Source organism: Pinus tabuliformis, chromosome 9 (genome assembly GCF_031772625.1).
Source record: "Pinus tabuliformis cultivar Carrire ecotype Pingquan chromosome 9, CPIR1, whole genome shotgun sequence".
In the NCBI taxonomy this organism is placed as follows: Eukaryota; Viridiplantae; Streptophyta; class Pinopsida; order Pinales; family Pinaceae; genus Pinus; species Pinus tabuliformis.
This window is the reverse complement of record NC_142307.1, coordinates 1513467972-1513477580: the sequence shown is the minus strand read 5'-3', so window position 1 is coordinate 1513477580 and position 9609 is coordinate 1513467972.

The following is a 9609-nucleotide window of genomic DNA, read 5'->3' as shown; positions in this document are numbered from 1 at the left end:
GTCATTAGTAACTATACTCCTTCATTATTATTACTTTTTTTTATTTATTATTCATCTTGTTACATCTAGAGATCAGTGCAATCATTCATAAACTCATTTTTATTTAAAAGTTCTAAATTGGTAATAAGGAGGAGTAATTGTTGATAATTCCAACACCTTGACATTCTCTCCTGCATAAGCGTATGTGTGCATTGAAGCAACTCTGTAATAGGTTCCTAGAATTATTGAGTAGTGTGCATGTGATCAGCTATGGTTGGAGCAATAGTTAGACACGAACCTAACTCTATTAATGTCTTGTTACACGATCCAGATGCATTAGAAATTTTTTGATGGTCTAGGTGGGTAAGTTATTTTGAAAACAGGGTTTCAGTGAATTGGTCACTTTATAATTTTCCCAAGCCTTAGTTGAACAACACTCTATGATCAATGGCTTCGAAATTGTTGTTACAGAAGAAGTTATCATAAAATTGAATGGGCTTCCTAGGGCAGGAGAATGGTGGTTCTCAAGGAAAGTGTCCAATCTTGAAGCTAAGTCCATATTCTTACAGGAGGGAAAAGAATTGATGCCTAAGCATAAGGGTTTCGATAAAACATCTCTTCCTCACCCTTGAGAATATGCAGCCCTATTCATTCAAAAATTCATTACCTGTGAGGTCTGTTTTGGTATTATTTTCAATTATCACTTTCAATTATTAGCACACCCGAGGATAGGGCGGTTGATTAATTTATAATACTACTTGCTGAAGTCCTTACAACACATGGTAGAGGCTATGAAAGGGGAAAAACATACAAAAAAATGCATCACTGACCATTTGCTCATTAAATTAATCATCATGCATTCATTATAGAGACAAGGATCTCGTGGCATGCTTTGATAGTGAGACCTTGTGCTAGTGTGAATGAGGAGCATGAATAATGTGTTGAAGCAACCCCTAGTGCTGAAACAACATTGAGTACTAAAGCAACACCTAACGTCGCAACAACACATGTTGCTTAAATTGCTACATATTTTAAAAGAAGGACAACTATAGGCTCTAAATAGAGTAGGGCTAATACACCTCCTATGACTAGTTGATGAAACCCAATGAGGTGGAGTTCCAATAGAATGACCCCTATTTCATCCTCACGAGGAAAGGAGACATGGATAGAAGAACTTGTGGTGGTGTCTATTTACTCATCATAAGAGAGATTCGGTCGGTGCCCAATTGTAGAGGAAGTGATGGTTAAAGAAATTGTTCAAACAACAATTGTGCCTGAAAGTGGAGCTAAGGAAGTGAAGGCACTTGAAGGGACATAGATGGGAGTATCAATGAAGGTAATAGTGCAGAAAAGGAAAGTTGAAAAGTTGATTGGTGGAAGAAACCCTAGGAAAAGGGTGTGAGTAGCTATTATACAAGAAGAGACTCAAAAATCTACTGTTACAGCTAAGGGGGAATGTCCCAATACAACTAGACCTAATGGTTTTGAGAAGCAATATGACAAAGAAAAGTAGTAGAAGTCTGCAAAGGAAGACTTCTCTACATATAAAATATCAACTGTTACATTGGAGCTTGAACAAGAACCAAAGAAACAATAGGAGACAGATGGAACAGTAATAGAAGAGAATGAAAAAGAAAAATAGGTTGTTACTTCACCAAGTAAGACAAAAATTGACCCTCTCATTAAAAATGAAAATCTAAGAAAGGAAAGTGAGGAGTTAAAGGAACAACAACATTCCTTGGTTAGAGAACAACTTCATTTTAAGAATGAAACCAGATTGCATAAGTTGGCAAAGGCTATAGAAATTGCATCATCTACTACCTTATAAAAACATTATAAGGGTTGCTAACAAATCCTTGAGGAGGCTAAAATCATGGAGACTATTATTGTTTCAGTTGGAGTACAAGTCCGAAAACAAGACAAAGAATTTTGACTTGCTATTCAACAAGAACTTGTTGATGACAGTATTGTTACACAACAATTGGAAATCGAATCAGAGCAGGAAGAAAAAACAATCTGCTAATCCATAAGCGATCCAGGTGGCTGTAGAAAGGCTCAGAAATCAAAGATGGCTTAGGAAAGGCTCAAAAATAAACTTCTTATATTGAAGTAAGAATAGAATAATATCTAAGAACTTGTTTCAAGATTTCCAATGGCGCAAACAACGCCTTAACCCGATATCGTATGTGAAAGTTATTGTCAGTCAAAGTTTTAGTCAAACTAGGCCGCTTGGCTAATTTTGGCAAAGTGCCAACTAGATTTGTAGGTTGTCTAGATCTGGCGAAATCATTAAATTAGGAATAAATTAAGGAGGAGACAAACTGGAACTTTGCGGAAATGGTTTCCAGTGGTAGTAATGAGTGAAATTGTCGCCTACTTAAAAAAATCGATGACGCTAAAAATTCCGCGAATGATTTTTTGCCAATTTGGTTTAATAAGAAAACAAATATTTAAATAGGGTCAATCAGGCAATTGTCAAACCCCATGGTCTAGGCCCAAGCATTATAAAACAATATATATGTATATTTGGTTGGACACTAATGGCAGACTCGCCACATTTTATGTAACATAGCCAATGAGGGGCCGAGGGGGATCAAACCCACCTGGCCATGTGGCTGACCCGCTCCACAGGCAGCACCATCCCCATATCACATGGTGCCAAAATAAAAATTGGGGTAGCGGGTTTTGAACCCAGCCCACCCTCAAACAAACTCACATATTTAATCATTCTTCAACAAAGTTCCCAAGGATCACAACATTGTATTATCTGCCCGAGAAAAAATATATAAACCAAAAATTTTGGCATTCAGCCTAGGAGAAGAGAGCACTGAGCATGAAGTCCAACATAATGGTGGAATCCTGACTAGCATGAAAACCGAGACATAACCCTGACGAAGGGAAATCATGAGGAATCTAAATGATTCTCTTGGAGGTAAATTTTTTAGAGTGGTAGAATCATGCCAAGTTTATACTCATTTTACTCAGAATTTCGCCACGAGTTTGATGGTGTTGTCGGTTTTCTATTATAAGTAGCGATTTTCTAGAGATAGAATTTTGAAGGAAGAACCATGACGCTAAAACCATGACACAGGAATCTGCATAGTGTCTAAAATATTCCCTAGAGGCCAATTTTTTAAGGTGTCAGAACCAGGATGACTTTATGCTCATTCTTCTCTGTTTTTCACAACAAACTTGATGGTGTGATATGTTTCCTCATCTGAGAGCCAAATTTCAGTTAACCTGCGAGAAGCAATCTTTGGGGAATATTTGAAAATTCCAAGGGACCGGATTTAGACCGAAGTAGAAAGGGGCCGATTTTATAGTCATTTTTAATGATTTTTCACCAGGAACTCAACGATGTAGTTCATTTCTTCAACATAGGTATTTATTTTCAAGCCATCCCTAGAAGTGGAGGTATAAGTTGTCTTTTATACATCCATGTAGCTCAATTTTTTTGAAATATTAATGAAAAAGGCCTCTTCACATTGTTTAGAGCCCATAGACATATCCCACATAGGATGAACTCCATTATCAACCTATTGTGTCTTTGCTTCTCATGATCATCATTTATTTCCTCTTCTTTTATGTGTATGAATCTTATGGTTTCATGCCCTTTTAAAAGAAATTATGTATGCATCTTTGAAGCAAAAATATCCAGATGAAGTTTGGTATAATTGAGGGTATTATGTTGATGAGGATCACAAGTGTATGATAACCAAGGAAAAGCTTCAAAGAGGTGAAGGAAAAATTAAATCCTTTGATCCAGAGGCAGGGTGTGCAACATAAAGAAGGAAAATGGCATATGAAGATTCTCAGTTTGAGGAAGATAGAAACTATCGAAAGGCATTCTATTTCATGGTAGAAAAAGTTGAAAAATTGTTTGCAGAGTATGAGAAGAAAATGGTGAAACTGGAGAGGATGGAAGGACCAGATGATCATGCCTCAGTGAATCATGAAGGAGGAGGAGGAGAGCCTCTTGAACCTCCTTCTCCATCTTCATGTGAAAGTTCCTCTTCTTCCTCTTTTCATCATTCCATTGGTATAAAAGCTCATGAAAATCCATTTTTCAAGGTGGATGTCAAGTTTGATTTACCTATGTTTAGTGGAGAATCTAATGCAGAAAATATAGATAATTGGATCATAGAGGTTGAACTATATTGTCGCATACAAAAAATTGAAGAGGAAGAGGGAAAGATCTAGGTAACATCCCTTTGATTGAGTGGCACTACTCTCGTCTGGTGGGAAAGAAAGATGCATAAAGGTGGTATGAGTAGTCGTAAACTTCTTTCATCTTGGTGTGAGTTCATTTCTCATTTAAGAGGACATTTTTACCCATTGGGCTACAGATAGAAGGCCATGATGGATTGGCAACGTTTGAAACAAAGTAAGGGACAAAATGTTCAAAATTTTACAAAGGAGTTTAGGAAACAACATTAAATGTTCCATTAGACTCTCTTCAAATGTTGATGAAATACATTGGCTCATTGCATCATTATTTGCGTCATTCATGGTTATTATTTGAATCCAAATTTTTTGATAAAGATAGTGTGAAGGTTGTACAACTTGAAAGTAGGGGGAAGAATGAGCAAGATCACCACCCAAAGAGGGGAGGAGAAGCTAAAATAAAAGAGGAAGAAATGCTTGTACTCATTGTGAGAAAGAAGGACATGATGAGGAGCATTGCAGGAAATTGCATCCATAGTTGAGGCCAAAGAGGAATGACAAAAAAAAAAGTACAAGACAATTCCAATTGTGCAACAAAACCAAGAATCTGAATAAGAGGACAGTTAGAAGATCACAACTACAAGAGTTGTAGATGATGAAATGGAGATTGCAACTCTTTGGATTGTAGAAGATGGACCTATTAGCTTGGGTTTCGATTCAGGTGATGAGACCAAGATTTAAGCGGATGTTATGTCAAAAATAAGGAGGAAACCAAATATTGCATGCCTCCAAGGATTCGAAGAGATCAACCAAAGCATTCAAACGGATAATATTAAACTAGGAAGACTCCTACAAGAATAAAAGGAGGAGAAACAAAATTTGCAGCATCAGTTGCAAGCCAAGGAGGAGGCCTTAGAAAAGTTGCAGCATAGCAAGCATGAGGTAAAAAGTGATTCTTCAATTTCATGTACTTTTTATGATGATGATTTTGTTGTGTTTGAGAAAAATACTACATGAACTAGATCAAAATTGTTATAAAATATGGGGTATCAAGGAATGGGCCTCAGCAGCAACGACCAACCAATAATGGATGATGGGAGAATCTCATTACATTCTAGTAATAGTGAGGATTCTATGGGAACTTATGAGAGGCCCACCAGGAATAAGTATTCCAACATGATCTAGAAAGTTTGGAGGAGAAAGAATCATTAAAGTCACGACAACAATAATGGACATCAGAGAGGCACATGTCAGATACTCCATGACCAAAAAGTAGCTATCAAGGAACTAGCTGGTGAAGATGTTCAACAAGTGAATCAGCCATAGGGAGATGACCCATTCACTATGTGTAGTGAGAGATGGTTTTATTAGATATAGTAGCTTTTCGTGGCCATATTATTGTAAATCATATGTTACAAAATTATGAAAGAAACATAATCATGTTTTGGCCTGTTTTTATCGATAGTTGGGATATTAGTTTCTAATATGATGTGTACTTAACCAAAAAGTGTGTGTTATAAACTCTTCGAATGTATGGGATTTATTTGAGCCATGTGTGGTCTTGTATGCAATTCGCAAAGAATGTACTACAAGTTTACATAAAATGCAAGTGTTGGTTCATCACTTATGGTTCTGAAGTACAAAGGTGAAGGAGAAGGAAGTGTGGGTTGAGCGAGCACTTGCAGGATGTAGATTGTGTTCATGCTTTTGGAGGACCAAAAGCTCCTTAGTGTGGAGGAATGATCCAGGTGGCTCCAGACAGGCTCAGAAATCAAAGAGGGATAAGAAAATGCTGAAAACTAAAATTTATTGGATTGTAGTGAAACTAGGGTTAGCTTGAATAGCTCATCACAAGCTTTCTATAACACCCTCCTCCTACATCCACCCAAGTAACCATGCCAACTAAGGTAAGCATGAGATGATAGGCTACAGTGATCAGATTTGAAATAGTATGTGACCTTAAGGAAGTGGAATCGATAAAAACATCTCACAAAGTCATCCCACATCAGTTATAGGATCCTAAGGAGACATGTCAACCACTCAGATAGCCTGCCCCTAGGTCCCACTATTATTCTAGATCTACTAAGCCATACTCCCTCTCATGCTATGGGCAAGGGAGCGACCATAGACCCAAAGTCACTCTCATAGGCTTGCCTTTCAGTAACCAGAGACCAAAGTTGCCAGTTTTGTGCTAGCGACCCTGAGATTTAAGCAACTTTTTCAGACCCAGAGCACAGGCCACTGCCCAGAATGGAGTGATAACTCAGAATCAGTAAAACTACAGGGAAACAATTATGCAAAAGAAATAATTGAACAATACCTTAATTAGACTCCTAGTAGCCATGCCACATATTTCTTCAAACTTATCATCAACATGTAACCTAGAGGTGTAAACAACATAATTAACTGTAGGGATCTCATACTTATCTAAGAATCTCTATGAACCATTTTTTCCTCATGTCATTTGCTGCATTATTATTTATTAGGCCATCGATACATTATCCATTCATTTACAACTAAAAACATGCTGAGATCCATACACAGTTGGTGTAATAAAATATACATATAACCATCATAATAGGAACATAATACCATAAACATATCAACCATCAAAATCCAGATATACATCAATACATTTACACATGAAAATTAAGGGAATGAATTTCTCATTAATGAATGTAATAAACCAACCAAAGATGGGACTACCACATTCCACCAACCATAGAATGGCTGAACCAAATCTCTCTTCAGCCATTCAACCCCGTGCCATATTCCATGCATGAATGTGGGAATCAAACCAAAAGAACCAACGAGGGCATACCGAGGCTAAACCACCTTACCCTCATCAATGGAACCAAGGCTTTACCATAATCCATATTGGATCACTAGGCCAACACAATGAACACATCATAACAAGATTTACAATGAAGAGCATTTTTTATTTCATTAGAAAGGTGTGAAGAAATTTTAGGATATTTTGAATGTGTTAAATTCATTTTCTTTAAAGAGTAAGATAGGAATGCAAAACATCATTATAAGTAATTTTCAATAACCCAATCATGCACATTAATAAATTGATTTAATAAAAAGGACTTCTAGCACATATAGTGCACTTTCACTTCACAAGTTTACCGACTCTGATCGATAATTTATGTAACAATTTAAGACAGTTAAATTGACAAACATATGCCATCGGATTTCTCCACCTACATCATGAGGAATTTTCCTTTCCCCTAGTCTCTAAGGATTTACCACAATCCAAATCTGGATCACTAGGCCCTAAACGAAGACCCACATATCCAAAACCCAGGATTACTAGGCCCAATAGAGAGAAAAGCATCTCTTTCCTTTATCATATATCCTATCATTCACCGGTAAGGATTCCTAAGCCATCTGAGGCAACACAAAAATTTGGCTTTACCGTAAACCACAATCTAGTTCAGGGGTTATTAGGTCATGTGTTTTATCATTTTATAAATCCACCTCACTCATTTTAGAATCCATCCAGAAATATAGCTCAACCAAAACATGAGATCCCCATCACACCATGGCTATCCGGAAATGGCAAGGCTAAGTTCAAAACACTGTCACACCTGGAAAAATCCATGCCACAAAAAAAAGAACCACATGTAGTACCATGCATGCCACATCTAGTGGTAAATTTTCTTGATCCTGCCTTTCCCTGCTTGATCTTTGCTTCCTCTTGCCTTCTTTGACTTTCTTGCTCCAATGCCAATATTTCTCCAAGAAAACTCTAAGTGCCCAAGAGTATGAGACAGAGAGGGAATAATGAGATATATCTAAAATTCAACTGACAAAAGGTTACCAACTAGTCCTCAGAAGATGATTTGTGGATGAGGACTCTATTTTCATCATTTTCCATTAATTTTCCTTCAATTTTCTCCTCACATGCAACATGTGACCTTTCACCTCCGTTTATCCTAATTTGCATTATTTTCATAAATAATTGTACCAAAATGTCATTTTTCCTTTCCAAAGCCTTAGCCATTGTATTTTCCAATTTCTTGGCCACAAATAACCAAATGAACACCCCTAGGATGTCTTACCAAACATTTTGCTTGGAATAAGTGTCCCATCAACCATGGTTATAATTTTTTCCTTTATTAAATTTTATTACATGGAATATTCATGAGGGTTTTACAGAACCCTCCCCCTTGGGGAACACCATCCTCGCTTAGACCACACCAAGACCTCACCAAAACCACTGAAAGACAAGCATACTACCCATGGAGCGTTATAACATAGTTCGAGCAATATTTACAGTGATCACCCTAATGAAAGGCAAGCAATATTTACATTCATATACATATGTGTATATAGCAAAATCATCATAACATATACCAGTACATATACCAAAGCATATACCAAAATCACACCAAAACATCAAGCCAAAACTACTTTTCCTCAATCGATAAACAAGGAAGGATACATAGCTCACATCTGATCTACCATCTCCCATATGGCTTCATCGGGCCCAAAGTGATTCCATTGCACTTTAACTTGCTCGATTGCTCGATTCCGGCACATGATTACATTTTTCTGTAATATACACTGAGGCTTCGGCTAAAATTCTCCATCTAGTTCCACCTACAATATAGACTAGTCAATGACATGATCGACATCCTTAACATACTTCTTAAGCAAAGAGACATGGAAAACATCATGGAATTTCACTATTGTAGGCAGTGTAAGTGGATAGGCTACTAGCTCAATCCTCTCAATGATAATGAAGGGTCCACAAAACTATGGTGCTATCTTGGCACATGATCCAATCTGTAAGGAGCTCTTCTTTGGTTTGATGCGGAAGTACATCTATTCCCCACCATGGAACTCCTTAAACAACCCATTTCGATATGCATAGATTTTTTTCCTATCCTATGTTCCCTTTAGGATTTTCCTTATAACCTACATCTCATGTTCCATGTCTTCTAGCATCTCTGGTCCAATCAACACCTTATTAACCAGATCACTCCAACTGATATGAGTGTTACAACTTTGCCCATATAGTGTGTCAAAATGGTTCATCCTCAATGACTCCTGATACCCATTTTTATATGCGAACTCTACCAAGGGGAGATACTCTTCCCACTTCTATTGTTGATGCATCACATACATCCTCAACATGTCCTCCAATATCCTATTGATCCTCTCTGTCCGTCCATATGTTTGTGGATGATAAATTATATTGAAGGCCACCTCTATGCCCAAACATGGAAATAACTCCTTCCAAAACTTGGAACTGAAATTTTCATCCATGTCTAACACAATATTCTTTGGAACACCCCGCAGTGTAACCATGTCTTAGATGAATACCTGTGCTACATCAGTAGCTGAGAATGTAGACTTCATTAGAATGAAATGTGAAACCTTTCTTAACCTTCCCACAATAACCATGATGGAATCATGTTTCATCACTGTCTTCGACAACACTATAATGAAGTCCAT